The sequence below is a fragment of the Sus scrofa genome, chromosome 14, assembly GCF_054392235.1.
Source record: "Sus scrofa isolate SSC_HxYL_T2T_F1_AM1 chromosome 14, Sscrofa_HxYL_maternal_Yorkshire_Landrace_v2.0, whole genome shotgun sequence".
Classification (NCBI taxonomy): domain Eukaryota; kingdom Metazoa; phylum Chordata; class Mammalia; order Artiodactyla; family Suidae; genus Sus; species Sus scrofa.
In genome coordinates, this window is record NC_139396.1 from 64,974,631 (window position 1) to 64,995,410 (window position 20,780).

Here is a 20,780-nt window from a genome sequence, read left to right on the forward strand (position 1 = left end):
TGAACTCTTTCTATCTCAGTACTAGTGGAACACTTACCATAGAGACAGCAGATAAGTAGCACATAGGTCATGACTCTCCTAGCCTATCTGCTGCAGACAGTACTAATCAATTATGGAACTCTCTCCCCCTGAGCCTGGGTGTGGCTTGATATAGGCACTCCCAATCAACTGTATTTGGGAGATGAGATAAAACTTACTTACTACTGTTACCATGTTCCACACTGTTCAAGGCCTTCAAGACGACCCCAAACGAGTACACAATGAGTATCTGCTTTCAAAAATGTTATCCCTTTCAGAAAATTTTATCAGTCCAAGATAACTTCTTTCAAAGTACTAGGAAATACAAAGTCCAAGGCTGGTGAGTTTTGGAGACAGAAAAGCAAGATTATGAATTGATGTCTGTACTCTGATCACAAGGTTATGAGAAAGCAAGATGGGAGTGGGCATGGGGACCACCACAAGGGGACTGGATATGATGGGAGATGTTGTTAGCTGGAGGGCTAGTCAACAGGAGACAGCAGTAAGCTGAGAGTAATCTGTATGTACGTGAAACTGAGGAAGAGGAATGTAAAGTCTGACAAGAGGAAAGCTGAGACTGACAGCTGAAAGAGAAGGTGGATGCAGTGGGCTTAGGAGGTAAATGGAGTGAGACTTAGGAGGTAAATGGACCAGGTAAGAAATATGAATGGTATATATTCAGCACAAAAGAGCTCATTTCTCCCCCACCCCCCGTCTCCTCTTTTATATGGTGCCCATGTACAAAGGAAGGTAACAGAATTAAAGAGTGAAGGGTCGTATAGCTCCCCACAGTATCTTTGGGACCACTCTGAAGTAGGCTTGGACAAGGACATTTCCTGGGTGATGGATGCCATGTGATCAGCAAATTCGATCAAGATTCTTCCAACAAAACAAGACTCTGTCATATTGGTTGTTACTGGACTTTCTCGATGGCTGTGGCTGCTGGGGTGATAGATCTTGGGAGCATTAATGAAGGAAGTCAGAAGAGCAAAGAGAGAAGGGCAGAGGTGGTGGAGGTACTACATTTAAAACAGCCCAACACTGGGCTGGGAAGAGAGGGTATATGCAAATTCCAAAATGAGTGGCTCTATTTCCATTTGGAATTCTAAGAAATAGGGCTTTCTAAAGAAGTGTGTCTTCAAGGGAGGGATTCTGTCTCATGGGTGTGTCAAAGTTTAGTACCAAGCCCTTCTCCCAGGCAAGGGGAGCTCAGGCTGGCATTGTCTGCACCCTGAGCTAAGCAGCTGCTCTCTGCACCATTTTGGACCAATTCCAATTTGAATGCATTGCCACTGCCTGCCTAAATCCATCCTTAAACCCCAAGAGGGCATTTTTGAGAATTACTCTCACAATTCCAGAGACAGAATTGGCCTCTTCAAACCAATGAGAGAGCAGCCCTCAACTGATGGTTCGTTATGTACAATTCAAAATCAACCCCCTGCTGTTCAAGCGTCCCTTGTGCCTGGGGCTCTTGGAAGAAGAAATTACATGTTGTCCTAGAGAAGGTTGGAGATGGCCTGTGTGGGCCAGGTTGCAACATGTTGACGCATCTTAAAGACATATATGTGGTGACAATGTAGTAGATTGTTGTGACGGCCTAGGAAAGATTTTGCACATCAGAATCCTGGGAGAAACAATTTTAAGCATGAAACAATTTTTAATGTATTTTTTTTATGAGCTTTGAGATCTGTGCAGCCCAGGATACTGTTCCTATAGAGAGAAGCAAAAAATTCACCTCCTTGGTGTCAAGTGCAAGGAGAACAACTGTCTTTCATACATCACTGAGTTCCTACATTCTAGCAGGCCAAGTCTGGCCTATTGTTATTTGTGTAAATAAGGTTTTATTAGAAGATAGCAAATTTGTTTATATACAGTCTGTGACTGCTTCACAAAACAACAGCAAAGTTGAGTCATTGTAACAGAGACTGAATGGCCTGCGGAACCAAAAATATCTACTATATGGTCCTTTAAAGGAAAAGTTTTCTGATCCCTGATCTAGTGGAACCTCTGGGAAACCACATCGTCTTGTCATTTGAAGCTGGGTTTCTGTGCTGGTCCAGCACCTCTCTCTCCTTTTTTTCTGCTCAGGGAATTGCCAAAAGAGTTGTCTCTTCTTGGTGCATTTGAGGCTTCTGTCTGGGTCCAGCAATGGCTGGTACTGGAAGGAGACTGGAGAGAGTTAATCACGCACACATACAGTCTGGTCAGCATCTCTAGGAGCTACTATAGACCCAGATTCTGCTGGACTCACCCACTGTGATGCCAGCTTCTGCTTGGGGATCTCAGACTCTGGGTAATACTGTCTTCCTCTCTTTTACCTCTGACCAAGAAGGGGTGGGGGCTTACTGCCATATTCTTCTCTGGGCTCTCTTACTGGGGCCCACTCAGGTCCACCCCTTGCATCATTTGTATAACCAGATCCCTGTACCAGATTCCCTATTCTTCATCCACACAGTTGCTTCTGTTTTATCTGTTGGATCCTGAAAGGTACAAGTCCTGACCTGAGTCACAGACCAGAGCCTAAAAATCCTATTAGAGTCGGCATTAGATTTTGTACCTTGATTGAGCTGTTAGACTTTGGCTCTGAATTCCTCAGGGGCTCTGTTCTGCCATGTGTTGGGAGCAGATGCTCCATCAGCCAAGGAGTCCTTGCAAGGACCCTGGGCTTCTCTCCCCTCATGAGATGACCGCTCATCTCCATCCTCCAGTATTGCTCTCTTGCCCACAGTGAGATGGGCCCCCAAATCGGTGGCTCTCTTAGAGTTCCCAGCTTCTGGCTTTCCTGGCCACCCCAGCCCACCTGTGCTCTATGCCCCCATCATCCAGGAAATGATGTTCTTCGCTCAGTCCCAAATTGCTAATGCTCTCCACACATGTCTGCCAGCTCCAGCCTTGTGCTCCGGTCAACACCACCTTTACTCCTTCCTCTGATGGTTTGGCCTTGGTCTTCTTGGCATTTGAATCTTGGCCCTCTCTACCCCATCTGTGTGTTTGTTTGTTTGGAGATTTAAAATTTGATTCTGAAAAACAAAAATCATCTGTGGTCAAAACATTTTAGAAATGCTGAGTTAAACAAATTTAAAGAGGTCTCTTGGCTGAGTTAAACAAATTTAAAGAGGACGTCTCAGAATCTTTAACATACAAAGCAATTGAGAGAGTAGTGTTTTCAAAGCTAATTTGAACATGAGACTCTTCGTCTTTGTGTGGATTATCTCACGGCGTTTGGGATCCATGAAGCATTATTTGCTGTTATAAATATTTGGCATTTTTGTCTAACTCCCATCCTTCTCCCACCCACCTTCTTCTGGTGACAGAATACCTCTCTCCAGTCAAAGACCTTTTCCATCCAGTGTGAGTGGGATGGATATGCTTGCCACCATCTCCAGCACCAAGATTGGGAATATGACTCAGTCCTGTTAACAGGGCTTGGTGGAGGATGAGGATGTGATCTAAACTGGACCTACCAGTGTCCTTGCTAGGTCTTTGCTGGCAAGAGTCTCAGGAAAGACTTGTTTTTTTCTTCCACTGGGCATGTTGAGTTGCTAGGATACTACTGAGCCAGTGGGTCAAGTGGCTGTCAGGTGGAGGGCACCTATTCAAGCAGAAACCCAAGCCAAGAAAGATAGCAGAATTGAGAGAGAGAGAGAGAGAGAGCGAGCAGAGCCCTGACAATATTTCCTGAACTAGGTCTAAAGCTAGTTCCATTCCTTTGACTTCTTAATTACCTGAGTAAATAAATCCCACCACCCCCTTTAAATTTTAGTTTTGTTTAAGCTACTTTGAGTTTATTTTTATCTCTCACAAGTGCCTGATGAATTGATGGAGAAAATGCAGCCTCCTCTGGTTCTATATATGTGTCGTGCCACTTGGGGTCAGAATCCCGCCACTGTCCCCCAGTCCTCGGAATGCAGTCCCTGAAGTCAAGCTCCACGGCTGATATTCTGGTCTACCCATTCCAGTGTCCCCAAAGAGAGATGGTTGTATAAAAGTGAGAGGTCAAATATGGAACAGACAGATGCAACAAGTCAAGAGCACAGCAGAGCCTCCATCCATAATTCACCTTTCTAATGCCAGGGCATAGTCTCAGCATCCTGGGGACAGACCACATGCCAACCCACTTGGGAGGCTCTTAGGGACATGTTCACCCAATCCTAGGCCTCCCCTAGGGTTATGCCATGATTCTGCATTTGCTCTAAATTTCTACATTCTCTGCTGTAATTCTGTTCCAACACCAAAGATCATTGATTCCAGATCATTGATTCTGGAATAATTTACTTGGTGCAGCTAGAAAACAACATATGTTGACTTGAATGATATTCAGATTAATAAAAGAGACTCCAAGGCCTTCCGGCTGAGTGGCAGCTTTAATTTGGAAATTACTCATGTGGAATGGCAGAAGTGCCAAGAAGACAGGTGTAAACAAGTGGCAGAAATGAGAAGAATCTGATGTGTGAAGAGAACAATGGAAACATTACCTTATAGGCTCAGAACCCCACAGCTTTGGATAAAAGCCTCCACAAACTTGTTGATACTGAAATCACCCTCTGAGCAGGCAGAGATGATTGGTTTCACTATGCAGACATCATTAAGATGGCCAAAAATAGGTGACTCGCCCAAGGTCACATAGCCAGTGGGAGGCAATCAGTCCTTGATGGTGGGGGTACCTGGTTCTGGTCTGGCTCTCTTTGCACACCACCCCACAAGCTGTGTTTGCTATTTCCCACCTGTGATCAATGCGGGACTCTGTTTCCCATGTTTCCAGCCAGTGCATGCAGTGATTCTGCCCTTGATCCCCCCCCCCAAGGTCAAAATGTGCTCTCAACTGTAAACATTTTGCTAGAATATCTGTGTTTTCTTTCATCACTTTCCAGTTGTCACCTGTGAAAAACATGCCTGTAGATTCCAACTCCAACCATAAAGGGTCAAGGCTGAGAATACTATCATGGCCATTTAGGCTTTTTTCTTTTTCCCCATCATTCCTTTCTTGATTTAGTGGCTCCTGCTTATTACGGCATATTAACAACTCAAAGAACATCTTTTTAAAAGAGAGTAAAGTCTTTCAAAGATAATCCTTGAGAACATGGTGGGCATAAGTAAAACTTATCACTCAACAGACCCAACCATCCATTAAGATGAACTAACAGACCTTAATGAAGACAGCAGCCATCACTTAAAACATTATCATTTCTTGAGTCTCTTTCTCTCCAACTTAGTCATAAACTCCAGGAGAAACATCTCTTGTTCATCACTCTATATCCTTAGCAGTAAGAGAGGAATGAGTGTACAGTGCATTAAGAAATGATATAATCATCAAATGAATAAACAGATGATTAAGATTAGTAAATCAGCACAAATTACTCATTGGCTGATCCTAGATAAACATTAGCCTCTGAACTGTAATATGGCCAATAACAAGTTCTCTGTTCATTCAGTGTAATTCACTACCATTCAGCAAAGTAGTTGTTGACTTCCTACCGTGAGCCAGGAGTGTCTTAGATTTAGAGCCACTTCATATTCTTTTTAGAATGAATCAAAATGCAAACACACAGACATTCAAACCTATAAACAAACATACAAACACAATTCACATATGGATCTTCTATACACATATAAAACAGATTTTTAAAAGTCTTAATTTTGTTAAGTGCCAATACTACACAAAGCTATTTATAGTTTTAATGCAATCCCTCTCAAAATCCCAATGATGTTTTTTTACAGAAATAGAAAAACTCATTCTAAAATTTACATGGAATCTCAAAGGACCCCAAATAGCCAAAACAATTCTGTAAAAGAGCAAAACTCAAGGATTCACGCTTCTGATTTCAAGTTTACCCAAAGCTATAGTAATCAAAATAGTGTGATACTGGCTTAGTGACAGAAATTTAGACCAATGGGAATGAACTAGAGAGTCCAGAAGTAAATCCTTACACTTATGATTCACTAAGTTTCAGTAAGGATGCCAAGACCATTCAATAAGTACAGTATTTTCAAAAATGGTGCTGATAAAATTGGATGTTCACATGCAAAAGAATGAAGCTGGACCCTTAGCTAATACCATGTACAAAAATTAACTCAAAATGAACCAAAGACCTAAATGTAAGGCCTAAAACCATAAAAACTCTTAGAAGACATAGGGCAAAAGCTTCACAGTGTTGGATTTGGCATTGATTTCTTGAGTATGACACCAATGGCACAGGAAACAAAAGTGAAAATAGACAAATTAGAGTTCATGAAAATTTTAAAATTTCGTGCATCAAAAGACACAATCAATAGAGTAGAAAGGAGACCTACAGAATGGGAAGAAATTACTTGCGAATCATATATCTGAAAGGTGGTTAATACGTAGACTATATAGAGGACTCCTAAAACTCAATCAGAAAAAGTAAAACCAATTGAACAGTGGGCAGAAGACTTGAATGGACATCTCCAAAGGAGATCTACAAATGGTCAATAACCACATGGAAAAATACTCAGTATCACTAATCATTGAGGAAATGCAAATCAAAACCACAATGAGATACCACCTCACACCCATTAGGATGGCTACTAGCAAAACAAAACAAAACAAAACAGACAGAATATAGCCAGTGTTGGTGAGGATGCAGAAAAATTTAAACGCTGTACGCGGTTTTGAGGGATGTAAAATGATACAACTGCTGTGGAAAACAGTATGGTGGTTCCTAAAAAATTAAGACTAGAAGTACCATATAATCCAGAAATTCCACTTCTAGGCATATACTTGAAAGTATTGAAAGCAGGATTTCAAAGAGGTATTTGTATATCCATGTTTTGTAGTCACATTATTCATAATAGTTAAAACAGAGCATGTAAATGTGGTTAACAATCCTGATTATATACCTCAAAGCTGCTAAGAGCCTGCATTACAAATGTTCTCACCATGAAAAAGAAATGATAATTATGTAACATGATTGAAGGGTTAGGTAACACAATGATGGTAATTGCGTTACAGTATATAAGTGTATGATACCAACACTGCTATACAACTTAAACTTATACAGTGCTATATGTCAGTAAATAATACAATATTATTATGCAATTACAACATATTATCCAATTATATGCCAATAAACTGGAAAAAAAATAGAGCAACCCAAATGCCTATCTGCAGATGAACAAATAAGCAAATTGAGGTATATCCATGCAATGGAATATTATTCAGCCTTTTTAAAAAAAAGAAAGAAAATCTGACACATGCTGAAACATGAATGGAGCCTGGAGGACATTATGCTGCGTGAAATAAGCCAGACATGGAAAGACAAACAACTGTATGATTCCACTTATATGAGGTACTTGGGACAATCAAAGTTGTAGAGATAGAATGTAGTAGGATAGTTTTCAGGGGCTGGGGAAGGACTGAATGAGGAGTTTCTGTTTAATAGGCACCCAGTTTTAGCTTTGCAGGGTGAAAAGAGTTCTGGAGATGGGTGGGGGTGATGGTTGTATGACAGTGTGATTGTACTCAGTGCCACTGAACTGTATCCTTAAAAGTGGTTAGCTTGATTCTCTACTAGTCAGGATATGCCTGGGTCTGACCTTTCCATGTTTGATCCCCTCACATTTATAACTTGATTTCTGCTTACATCCTCCCTGCCTTAACAGGAAGGACCAATCCTGCATGCAGGTGGGCCACATTTAAGCCTCTATTGCACTCATGCCTTGGGGCTTCCATGGGGGGCCTCTGCTTTGTTCCCTGTGCCCTCTGCCCTCCTGCAGTGCCCTGGCTCTTCTCATAAACCTTGACCTGAGTCTCTGTCTCTGAGATGCTGACACCATCTCAGTCTTTCCAGTTCCACTTAGGCTTTAGACTCCAACACAGAGGTTGGGCCCTGCAATGGATTCCCTTGATACTCATTTCCCTGGTCTCCCCAGTGCCCTGCCAGGGATCACTTCAGAATCCCAAAGATCATGTTTGCTAGACCTTGAGCTGACTCCATGAGTGACAACCTTTTTCTTCCAGCTTGTACTTGCTTAGGGCACTAGCCTATGGGATGCCTTCTCCAGGAAGTGGGATTAGGTCTGATCCTCTGTCTCCATCCTACTATAAGTAAATGGATAAAGTCCCAAAAGAGGTGTAGCTCTTGTGTGTCTCTCTGCTTTGAACAAATGTGTGTACAGTATCTTCAGTAGTTAACTCTTAGGATTTCTCAACTGCCACACTATTGATATGTTGGAATGGATAATTCTTTGTGGTGGGGGCTGTCATGTGCCTTGTAGGATGTTTAATAATATCCCTGGCCTCCACTCACAAGATGCCAGTAGCATTCCTTCTCAGTTGTGACAATCAAGAATGTCTCCATTGTTGCCAAAAATTGCCCCCAGCTGAGATTTACTGCCTTAAAAAATTCACGTAGTTTTCCTGAATAGAGAACACCTTGCTGGTCCCATATCCCACTTCAAGGAGTCACATGGATCTGGGGACAGTATCAATTTTATAAGGCTGCTGTAAGAATTAACACTGACGGGGTGGGCATCTGTATGTCTGTGCAGTCTTCATTCCTCACATAGCACCCTGATGTTCCTTTGTGCCCCCACCCCTCGACACTCTCAGGTGATAAAATTGGGTGGGGCTGGTGTACTTCCCTCTTTCTTCCTGCCACTCAAGCATTAAATGTGGTCACATGAGCATGCCATTCTCTTGGCCACAAGGAAAAGTTTAGGGATGAGCAGTGACTTCAGTTGGTCCAATGAGAGTCAGCACTGGGACTTACGCTTAACTCTTAGGATAGGAAACTCTTGCCTACTAAGGTCTTTAGCAGGAAAATAGCTAACTTTGAGCGGTCTAACTTTTACCATCTTGCCTATATCTAGGATTGGAGTCTACACACTGCCTTTAGGGAAGTGGAAATGAGGAAAAGAGAGTGTGGGACAAGAAAACAAACTGATGATTGGTGTGAACATGCCTGAAGATCTTGCAGCTTTGTATATGGCAACCAATATGTCTTTCAGTTATTTTGAGTTGGCTTTCTGTTGTTTGCAGCTCAGAGTCCTGGTGAATATATCTGAGATGTGTTAACATCTAGCATGGAGCTAAAACATAATAGATGTTCAATGCCAATTAAATATTGTTACTAATTATCTAGTTGACAACTATTTAAGTTCCTACTATGTGCCAAGCATCTTGAGGAGTGTTAGGTCCTGGATAAGTTATTACTGTTGTTTGAACATCAGTGTCCCTTATATATGTGAAGATGAGATTAGGACAGATGAGACATTACAAATTAACAGTTGAAGGCTATAGCCAGCCCTTCTTTTGGTGTTTCAATTGGCCTGCACAGTATTTTAAAGTTTAGGAAATTTCATTTGCAAACTCAAGTATCCAACTTCTTTAGAAAAATTGGCGGTCAGCCCACATTGGGCTGCCATTGTCACATAGTGAGGACAGACAGATTTTCGGAGAGCATCGTGCTCTCAGTTACCCCAGACTCCACCCCTCCCTGCCATCTTGCACTTGTCTGCTTCATTCCACCTGTGACCCGATGACCACAAGAAGCATTTGGGTTTGAGTTTTCCAGACCAGACATTCTCTTTCAGCTCTAACATTTTCTCAGAAGGCAGAACATCCGCTTCATGGTCCAAGGAAAGAGATTGAAACCAAGTAGGAAAACACCCACCATACCTGGGAAATAATCTGTTATTCTTACCTCTCCGAGGTCACTAGGTTTCCCCAGGCTCAGAGGAATGGCAGCACTTGGGGGCAGAGATGGACAAGCCACAGTCGTATTTCTCTGCTTCTCACTCAGACAAAGAAAATCCCTCTCCGTGCAGAGCCTCCCCAGCAGCTTTGATGTCCCTCTTCCAAGCGGCACCACTTCAGACAAGAGAGGCAGGCAGGGGCAGAGAGCTGAGAACAAAGAAGTGTTTCCTGGGCTGCTAATTATTCTCCTTCTGTGTAAATAATTATCTGGAAGGGGAAGAAAAAAACTGGTTCACAGCTAAAGAGCTGAAGAAGCAAAAGGAAGATGAAAGGGGGTTGGGGATTTGATGCGGCTCAGGGAACAATCCTTGAAGGGAAAACGAGGCACAGCAAACCCGCCTTACTTCCCGTGTTTTAAACACCTACCCTGGGACTTTCAAAGCCCTTGGCATCAGCGCTGTAATTAAATCCTGGTCTGGAAGCCATTGTGTGGATAATCCATCCGGGTTGGCACTGGCTCCTGCTGGACTCTGCTGGAGCCTTAAGAGAGTGAGGCTCTGGAGTCCACTGAGCCCAAGTTTGTATTTGGCTCCACTGCTGATTATAAATGGGATTAGGGACAAGTTGCTTCTTCCCACCTCAGGCCCTGTGCAGAGGCTCACCCAAGGCCTCATCTGGGTTAAGGCAGAAAAGGCCAGCATCATGGAAGCCCATTAAGAGCTGATGAGACAGTTTAGGGGAGAAAGAGAAGCAGACTCATGGGGCCAGAGAAGCAGAATGAGGGAAGAAGAAGCAAACAGATGCCCAGTATCAAACGAAGTTTAATAAGTCCTGGTCATTTTGCCTTGAGCACAAAGGGGCATTTGAGCTGCTGCCTGGAGGCACAGAAAGAACAGGTGAATGGGTATCTGAGTCTGCTGAACTGGCAAAGGAAGGGAATTGAGTTGGAGGAATCACTGCTCACTATCTGCTCATCTCTGGCTGACAGTGGGGCCATTCATTGGCAGGGCATTCAGAGGCATCCATGGAGGACATCTAGAAGAATGAGAAACAGGATACCCCAATCACCCAGCTGTCTACAGAAGACTCTCTACAACTAGGGGACTGACTGTATACCTGGTAGGCAAGGGAAGAAAACCGTGCATTCAGCTGTTTATACATTCCCAGGCCATGCATCTAAGTAAGACGACACGTTATCATCTTATCTGCAACCCAGGGAAACCACTTCCTAAGGAGCCTTTTCCGGAATTGCTCTTTGCTGCCAGAGAACTGGAGCTCCTGGCTTTGTGAGGGCCAAGAGGATTTCCTCTCCTTTCATTGTATCAAAAGACAGGTGTTACTTGATATATTGGCATGTGTCGTGGAGTCTGGGAGTGGCAACTGCACAGCAGGGCTGTTCTGGCTGCACCTGATGAGACTCTGCAGTCCTTATTCATCAAAGGCAATAAGAGAAGGTAAGGATGGGTCTCCAGGGGAAGTGTGGGCTGAGTACCAAGAACTATAGATGAAGATACAGAATTAGCACAGGCCCCAGATGAGCCAGAAGATTAATATGGAGCCAGTTTATTGCCTCTGTGTTGGGTGAGCCAAGTGGGTCATCTGGGGAATAAAATTGCTAACCTTAACCCTATACTTACCCCTAACCTTAACCTTAACTGTAATCCTAACTCTAGTCCCTGGTCAAGTCGGATTTCAGATATAAACAACAACAACAAAATCCTAATTTTTAGCATAAGTATATCCCATACAATATTTGGGACATACTTAACTAAAAAATTTCATTGTTTATCTGAAATTAAAATTGACCTGGGCATCTTATATTTTATTGACTAAATATGGCAGTCCTAGGTGGGAACTTGGTGGAAATTTAATGTGGTGACTGAAGACTTATGACCTGTAGGCTAACGTGTTTTAGCCTGGTCAGCACAGTGCTTCAAAAACAAGTGTTTCACATCAAATCCAGGCTTCCACCTTCTCTTTTGAAGTCAGAGGTTTGGTCACACCTCAGCTGTCCTTGCTTCTACTACAGGTCAAAAATTCAGCCCTGGCTCACTTGAACCAAGACAAGAGTTACTAGAAGAAGCTGCCAGGCTTTTGGAGGTCCTGGATCAGGCAGGCTGGCAGGCCTAGGGGTCATGAAAGCAGGAGCCAGAGGAATTTCTCTCTGAGACATGGGTCCCATCTACTCTCTGAGTGTCTTTGGTTAAAATTCAAATTCATAGCCAGCAGACTGTGATTGACCAAATTTGGCCTATGCCCAAGTATGCAGCATCTGTGATTGGCAGCCTTACCAGAGAACTGCCAGGGCAAGGGGTATGAGGTTGTGGGGGAGAAAGTTCTCCAAAAAGAAGGTGCTGTTATTTCAAGAAGCAAGGAAGGGACTTGAGTAGACCAAACCAACCAGTGTCCTGCATAGGCTTAAACTGCCATTATTTTTCTCCCTTGTGCCTTTCACCATCTAGGCTGCCAATTCCTTGATATCAGAACCTTTTGTTCCCAGAATACACAAAGTCTCATTGTTACAGAAACTTAATGGAAACTCCCATTAAAATTCATAGAATGAGTATAAGTGCTCTGAAATGGGGTCTTTGCAGAAGAATTAACATAACAGGCCTGAGGCTGTGATCTTTGGAAAGGCCTGCTTGCAAGGTTGGTCCTTAGCTGGTGTCTGGGACCTTGGCTTTCAAAATGCTTCCTCTGTTCCCTGACTGATAAAGTTGATTCCTTCAACCTGGATTGTTTATACAAAACATTCTGTTTTATGGTAAACACCTGATTTCCTTCTGGGAGTCTGGAATTTTGATACTTCCTAGACAGAGAAATCTATGTGATCAGCCCCCTAGCCTAAGTTGTGAGTCTCAAACAGGCAACTGTGGGCATTGCAAGTATTACAAATGTGTGGTTGCATTTTGGTACTGGAGGGAGAGTGCACCTCTGTGACTGCCCCCCACCCCATGGGAGGGCAGAGCATAGGGTCCTGCACGTAGATTCCTCCAGACCCCACCTGTGCTTCCTTCCCTTAATGAGCTGCCTGCACATCCTGACTGTGTCTCTGTAATGAACTTTAGCCATGGGGATAATGATATCCTTAGTTCCATGAGTGCTTCTAGTGAATCACAGGAGATGTGTATGGTCTTAGGAACTCCCTAAATAGGAACAGACCTTTAAAGCAGTGTCCACAATTTGCAAGGCACCTGACAATTTCATTGTATGAACCTTCGTAACTGTTCTATGAGGGAGGTAATGTTCTCATTTAGAGATTAGGACACAGAGGCTCAGGGAAGTGATGGACTTTAGCCAAGGATGCAAAGCTAGTAAACAGAGCATGGTTGTGTGAACCTGTACTTTGGCTGGTCCCAAAGTCATGCTATAGCATCCTCCTTACAGGGAGGAGAAGCCGTCTGCATGACAATAACCCTTTAGTGTCCACAATCATCAGTGGGAGATTGTTCCTTTGGAACAAACCAGTGGATGGCTCAGCTCCTCTTCTCAGTAGCAGAGCTGATATTTGTACCTGTGTCCATTTGACTCTGGGGTCCGCAGGTTCAGAACCATTACCATGTTTTGGCTGTGTGGCCTCTGACGTCTCACTCCATTGCTTCAAGCATTCATCCCTTTATATGTAAAGTGGAATTAACAGTTATTATAAGAGGAACACAAGAAGCCCCTCTGAAACACCTAGTAGGGAGCCACCAGATGCCAGTTTCTTTCTCTTCCTCATCTCACTCCTTACTCCCTGCACGAGCCTATGTGAGTCCTACCACACTCTGCCTGTTTCCCCATCTGTAAAAAGAGGGGGTTGATTTTGATGCTGCCAGAGTCCTTCTGATGCTGGCATCATACATCAAACAATGAGCTTTTCTCTGGAGCAGCCTTTTAAAATCCCACCAGTTCTGATCATAAGAGGCAGATCAAACCTAGCCTCTGCCACTTAAAAACAAGGCTGTGCACATGTTGTACAAAGACAGTGAGGTGAAAACATGCTCCAGCCCCTCCCAGACACTGATCCTGGAGAAAGACAGGTCTGAGTGTTGAAAGGTGTTTTGTTTAGGGAAGGTCCTGGCAGAGGAAAAGGGAGGGGAGAAGATTTATAGATGGGGTTGGACTCTCTACAGCCAGAGTCATCATCAATCCCTTCTTATAGGGCACAGTAGATAATTTTTATAGAGCTTGGTGGACAAGATTTAAAAAATGTGTGGTCAGGATGTAGTAGGGAGTGTTGGGGACTGTGGCAGACTTCAGACCCTATGCCTAGTCTTGGAGAGGGGGCCTCCCAGTTCCACTTGTTGCTGCCAGATGAGAATGCAGGAATGGTACCACCAGATTCTTTTTTTTTTTAAGAGAAGTCAGAATTTTGAAGTAAAATATCTCAATTTTTAAGTGTTATCTTGAGTTTTCCTACAGATCTTTGTGCGTACAATAGAACTCTTCTGGCGGCCGAACTGGCCCATAGGCTGTTTGTTTGCAGTCTCTGAGCAGGCCTCACTTACAGCATCTTTGGCACTAAATCCTGAAGAATTTGCAACTACAGCTTGCTTCCACATCTTCTAGGATGGTCAGTTTCAGAGGCATGAGAGGACGATTTCGAAGAAACGCCAGTGTCCTTTAACTTCTCCTTGTTTCCCCCAAATACAACATCTCTTCATACCCCTTTGCTTTTGTTCAGGTGTATCCCTCCTCAAAATAACATCTGCCTGGACAACTCCTTTTCAGCCTTCAAAACCAAGCTCAAATATGCACTCCTTCATGAAGCCTTTATTGCTCATCACCTTCTTTTCCCCAGGGGTTAGTCGCTGTGCCAGCTCTGCATCTCCACCACTCTGCTCTCCATGTTCATCTCATCTTAATGAGGGTCTCAGTTGAAAACATGGAAACTGGACAATATGAGGCCACTGTAACAAAGGGGCTATTTACAAGGAATCTGCATTAAATGGACAGGGTTCCAGGAAACCAACTAGATATAGGACAGCGCCTGGGATAACAATGCAGGGGAACTGTTACCCGCCAAAGTCCAAAGCTGCAAAGGAAGGAACAGTTACAAAATTCACAGAAGACGGAACTATGGGATTCCCTGCCAGCCTCACCTCCTAGTGACCTATCAGGGAGGGAACCAGGAGAATAAACCCCAACCTCACTTTCCTCCTAGTTCCCAGGATCTTGTTGGTGCCTCTTGTTAGCAGAACATGCCTGGCAGCAAGAAGACAAGGGGTCTGCTGATGCAGTTTGCTCTGGAGGCCAGAGCAGGGTGAAGCTTAGAGGGCAAACAAAAGAGGCCCAGCACCCACAGTTCTCTGCATAGACCTCAGTTATGGCACTGCGTTTAGTTCCAGGTTCCCTAGAGACTGGAAATTGCTGCACGACAATCATATCTGCAGCCCCCAAATCTGGTGCCTTGTGGGTGATCAGTAAGTGTCTTAGACATGACCAGGTATGTCACTAGCACCTGGTGAAATACAGATAAAGATGAAGGATTAGGAGTTCCCTCTGTGGCACAACAGAAACGAATCTGACTAGTTACCAAGAGGTTGTAGGTTTGATCCCTGGCCTCATTTAGTAGGTTAAGGATCCATCATTGCCATGAGCTGTGGTATAGGTTGCAGACATGGCTTGGATCCTGCATTGCTGTGGCTTTGGTGTAGGGTGGCAGCTCTAGCTCCAATAAGACCCCTAGCCTAGGATCCTCCACATGCCACAAATGCAGCCCTAAAAAAGCAAAAAAAAAAAAAAAAAAAAAGGGTTATCTATAGATTCTGTTGGGTGTGAGGTAATCATGAACTTCTTCCTCTCATCTAATATTTTATTTGTACCTACTATGTGAGATACTGTCTCTGACCTCTAGGAGCTCTTAATCTTAAACTAGGGACTCTAAGAGCCATGGAAGTTAGCATCTCTTTCAAATTTTCCCTATGTGGGTGTCACAGGACACTGGTTTATGATGCTCAGAGATGTTATATCAGAAGAGGAAAGTCCATTACCAGGTGTAAGAGCCTATGGATTAAGCAAATGTCTTTCCTGCAGGACTTGTCCGAGCCTTTAACGTACTAGTGTGTGATGTGAGTCCCCTGAAGAGGGTCATACAGGCAGCTTTCCCCAGCATTATTTGGTTATGGGATCTTTTCCCCAAGGAGCACCTTGTAAATCCATTTTGTTGGAATATACTTTGAAAAACATGGACCTTCTCTAGTCAGTTCATTGTATGGATGGGAAAACAGGCTCTAAAACTGCTATCACCACCAATCTAGCAGGAAGCACAGTTTGCATGAGGCAACACATGTTGAGCCTGCATCCGTCATTGCCTTCTGGTCTTTCCCCACAGTACCATTGATTATTTCTTGGTAGGCATCTCCCTCAAACCAGGACTGAGAATTGAATGGGAAGTTGCAGGTGGTCCGTTCTGCTAAACACCAATGGGCCTCTGGCAGTGGCTGTCATGGGACATTGGGCTCCTAACTGATGGGTCTGACCCATTGTGAGATGTTGTCACAACGGTGAAGCAGAAGCTTGCCAGGTCATGCGTGGAGAGAAGATGGCAATGAGTGAGGAGTGGGCAGGAGAGGCTGGCTGAGCCCCACTCTCCTGTGAGGCAATGTCTCACTGTCTCTCGTTGATGGCCAAGTCCCCTGGCCATCCGCACCAGGCAAGGAACCTCCATGCTCAAAGGACAGCCAGAGTGGCTTTTCAAAATAGCAAGTCTGACAATAGCTCCCTGATTCTGGAAACTCTTTACTGGCTTCTTTTGGCCTCAAGACAGTCTCCATTTATTATCCTAGATTTTACCTTTCTCTTTGGCCTCCTAGGGTCCTACCAACTGCCTTCTGGACACTCCCCGCTGCTCACACTGTATGCCAGCCAGTGTACACAGAATTCAGTTCTGCAGACTCCCTGCTCTGTTGCCCAAGTACTTTTGCATGTACTATTTTACCTAGAGCTCCTTCTCACCATCTACTTGCTCGACCAGCTTCTGTTATGAGAGATGGGGTGGTAGCTAAGCAAATGCATGGGCTCAGAAACTAAGGACTGCCATTCAAACCCAGCTTTGTCATTTCTTAGCTGGGCAGCTTTGGACAGATGACTTTACCTCTCTGAGCCTCAGTATCCTTGTCTCCAGGATGAGGGCAGTGCTCATACTACCTACCTCAAAAAAATATTTTCACAGTTAAATGGAATAATCCTTTACTTGTCATGTAGTAAGTCCTCAAAAAATGGTGGTTATGATTATTTTCCCTTCAAATTTCAATTTAGATCCTCATCCTCTGGGAAAGTTTTTCTGTTTCGCCACAACACACATACACATACACACACAGTCTTTCTCCTATCTCCCCAGGGCAGCTGCACTTTATTTACCTCTGCATTTATCTCATGGGAAAGTGATTATCCGCTTACTTTGCCATCCCTTGGCTTCCTTCAGTCATCCCCTCTAGGCAGGTAGGAACTAGGTCTTCTTGCATTCCCCAGCACCTAGGGCAGTGCTGGACTCAGAGGCAGTGCATCTGGCCCATCCTGGACAATTTCTTTTGTGTTAGGGCAGAAAGAGCCACTACTGAGTACTGGCACGGAGTACCAGACTCAGGAGGGGACAGTTTTTTGCCCAAAGTCAGTCAGCCTGTCAGTGGTGAAGGCTTAATTAACTCAAGTCTCTCGAGTCTTCTCTGGGACCTTTTCAGTTACTACTGAGGCCATACAAAGGGATCCTAGCTCCCAGTCTGCTGAAAACTCAAGATTGGCATACCCCTTCTAATTTTACAGAGGAGTAAGGAAAGGTTTACTTTGTGTTTTGGTTTGGTTTGGTTTGGTTTTGCTCAATGCCCTAAGCAAGCATTCCACTTCCTGAAAGACAGTGGGTCCATGTCCTTTTCAGTATAGCAGCAGCAGTCTCTCTGCTGAATCCAGTTACATTACATCTTGTAAAGAGCGATTGGCTCAGGGAAATGCATTGTCGAGCAAAATGACTCCTTGGGGAAGCAGGGGTGGGATCCAGGAGAGTCCTCGGACTCAGATTTCTCCCAGGTGAAAGTCAGAGAATTGTCTCTGGTTTCTGCTGTGAACTGTGTCTTTCAGGCAGCCCAGCTCTGGGTTGGGTCATCCACCCTGATGCTTAAGGGATCACTCTGGCTCTGTCCAAAGCCACTACCCCTTCTTCTATTGGGTTCCATGCCTCCCTGGGAGCAGCTGCAGGGACTCTGAAAGGATGACCTCCTTTTAGCACAGAGCTTATTCATGGTGTGTAGAATGGCAGGGTGGGTTTAGAAATCAATCCTGGGAAGTGCCTGTCTTGGCTCAGCAGTAACAAACCTGACTAGTATCCATGAGGATGCAGGTTCGATCCCTGGCCTTGCCTAGTGGGTTAATAAGGATACGGCATTGCCATGAGCTGTGGTGCAGGTTGCATACACAGCTTGGATCCTGCGTTGCTGTGGCTGTGGCGTATGCGAGCAGCTGCAGTTCTGATTCAACCCCTAGCCTGGGAAGGTCCATATGCCATGGGTTTGTCCTTAAAAATATTTTTAAAAAAAGAAAGAAAGAAATTGATCCTGGCCATTTCTTTACCTGTAGGAAAACTTAGGCCAGGAGATGGAAAGCAGGTCAGCATGGGGTCACTTAGCAGGTGAGTGTCATATCTGAGATCTGTTCAGCTTCCTATGGCACCTGGACATGCTTCTTGGCTATTTCTGGATATCCTCTGGCTGATGAAACACTCATATTGCAATGGGTTTGGAATAGCCACACAAAAGATGGCAGAGTTTCCACTTAGCAATTGTAGGTTCTCCCTTGTGAAACCCCTTAATGGCCCACAATGCAAAAATTAGAACATGAAAGATAAATACATTGGCTAAGGTTTATTGCCTAGATACCAGAAACTTTCCCAGTGCTTGATATGCATAGTCTTATTTAAGATTTTCAATGACCCAGAGAGGAATCACCACCCTTTTGTAGATGGACAGACTGAGGATGACAGAGGCTAAGAGACTTGCCCAATGTTACACTGCTGAGATGCAGCAAAGCCAGAACATGACCTTGACTTCCTGACAGCACAGCTCATGCACTGAACTGTTAGTCTGTCCTGCCTCTTGTTCTGCAAACATTTAGCGAGGACCACTCTGGGCAAGGTTCTGTGTTAGGTGCTCAGGAGTCAAGGATGAATGAGATACAGCTCCTGTTCTCAAGGAGCCTACTTTCATGTAGGAAAGAGGGGCATAAACAGATAATTACTAAATTAGCTGTGATCAGAGCTAAACATGGGGGCTATACTGCCTTGCGTTGATTTCCTTTTTCAAAGTGCTTACATCATTCGATCTATGCTTGTCAATTAAAAAACCCAGCATAGGCCTGCCTTTGACAGATGTGCATGCTGAGGCCAAGAAAGGAGAAATGACTAGTTTGGGTAACACACCAAGTTAGTGTCATGACCCAGGCTACAGCATCCAGCTCAGGTTTTGTTTCTACTAGACAGTAGGGAATATCTCAACAGGCTCCTTATGACCAGAATTAGTCCAAATGCTGAGGATTAGTAAAAACTGCAGTGGAGAGAGATCACTCCACTTATACTGTTCATTTGTGAGTCATCCTTTGTTTCACAAAGAAGGACACTTAAGAAGGAGTCTCTGGATTCCGTCAAGGTGTGGTGGAGTCACCAGTGGGCCTTATTGTGGTCCTCTGACCTTGTCACCTTTGGGGCTTATTCTTAGTCCTCATTTCTTGGCCCAGAAATTCCAACACGTAAAATTTTGGGAGCTGTAATCCTAATGGTCTAACTTGAGAGTTTGCCAATGTGCTCTGTAATTTTCACTTTCTTTCTCCCTCTCTCTTATCTTCTCCCCAGCTCCTCGCAAACACAGACCTGTTTTCTGAATAATGAAAGATACAGAACCATCTGCAGCCTCAATCTCACTGTTATTTCTTGTGGAAATGAGTTTTGACCTTAATTAACTGTTCAGGAACTGGGCACATGCTTCCCACTGAGATCAGAGCAGAGAATTAGCCCTGAAGATAAACAATAAGAGTATCGTGGGGCGGGGGGTGACTTATGGAATTATAAAGTGAGTAAGGAAGCCTCCAGACTCCCCCCGAAGATCCTGTTTAGTTCATTGCAAGACCGATGATGGTTGTGTAGGGAAGAACATTAGAGGAATGCTATTCTGCAGCCGAAGTGCTCAGTTCCTTAACAATTCCCATCACTGTCCAAGGGACTGACCAAGCTATTGTAGAGTCCATGTAGTTGACCGTTTCTAAGGACTTCTGTGTTCTAGGTGGGGCACAGGCTAATGTCCTGGTCTGAGAGTAGATATAAAAAGTCATGACTGGAAACTCATAAGAAGGCACAGATTGAGATCACAAGCCTGTTGCTGATTCAGATGACACTGGGCGATTCTCTCAACCTGACACATCTCTAATGTAGGAAGGCAAATGCTTATGCTCCCCACTCCACAGAGATATTTGAAAGATGTAGTATCACTCAGTGTATGGCAAAGTCTGGTTTTATGTCCTGTAAATATGGTGATAATGAAAGTGATAGTGATGATAATTACATTAAACTTTCAATAAAATTTAAGATTATGTACTAGACGTTGTTCAAACTTCTAGACACATATGGATTCCTTTAATTGTCATGAGATTTCCTCATACTAGTTTTTTTTTTTTTTATTGCTTTTTAGGGCCGCACCCATGGCATATGGATGTTCCCAGGCTAGGGGTCTAATTGGAGCTACAGCTGCCAGCCTACACCAGAGCCTCAGCAATGCCAGATCCGAGCCACATCTGCAACTTACACCACAGCTCATGGCAATGCTGGATCCTTAACCCACTGAGCAAGGCCAGGGATTGAACCCGCAACCTCATGGTTCCTAGTCAGATTCATTTCTGCTGCTCTACGATGGGAACTCCAGATTTCCTCACATTGTTAAACATTATTGTGCTCATTTTATAGATAAGGGACTGTAACACAGAGGGTTTAGGTCATTTTTCCCAGTTCATATAGCTAGTGGAGTAGGAGCTAAACCCATTGGAAATACGTATGACTGTAAAGGAAAGAATAAGGTATGAATATGGACTGGAAATTCCCTTATGATCCTTAGCACTTCACAGAATGGAATCCAGACTTCCCTTTTCT

At 44.0% G+C, this 20,780-nt stretch overlaps 1 long non-coding RNA gene across 1 annotated transcript; it reads right to left on the reverse strand.

Moving 5' to 3' along the window:
* Window positions 1-1,655: 1,655 nt before the first annotated feature.
* LOC146396621 (uncharacterized) lies at window positions 1,656-9,859 on the reverse strand. The gene is made up of 2 exons (XR_014828227.1): window positions 9,681-9,859; window positions 1,656-5,577 (listed from the first exon to the last, which is right to left on the reverse strand). It is a non-coding gene; the product is annotated as an uncharacterized LOC146396621 (long non-coding RNA).
* Between the last annotated feature and the right edge of the window lie 10,921 nt (window positions 9,860-20,780).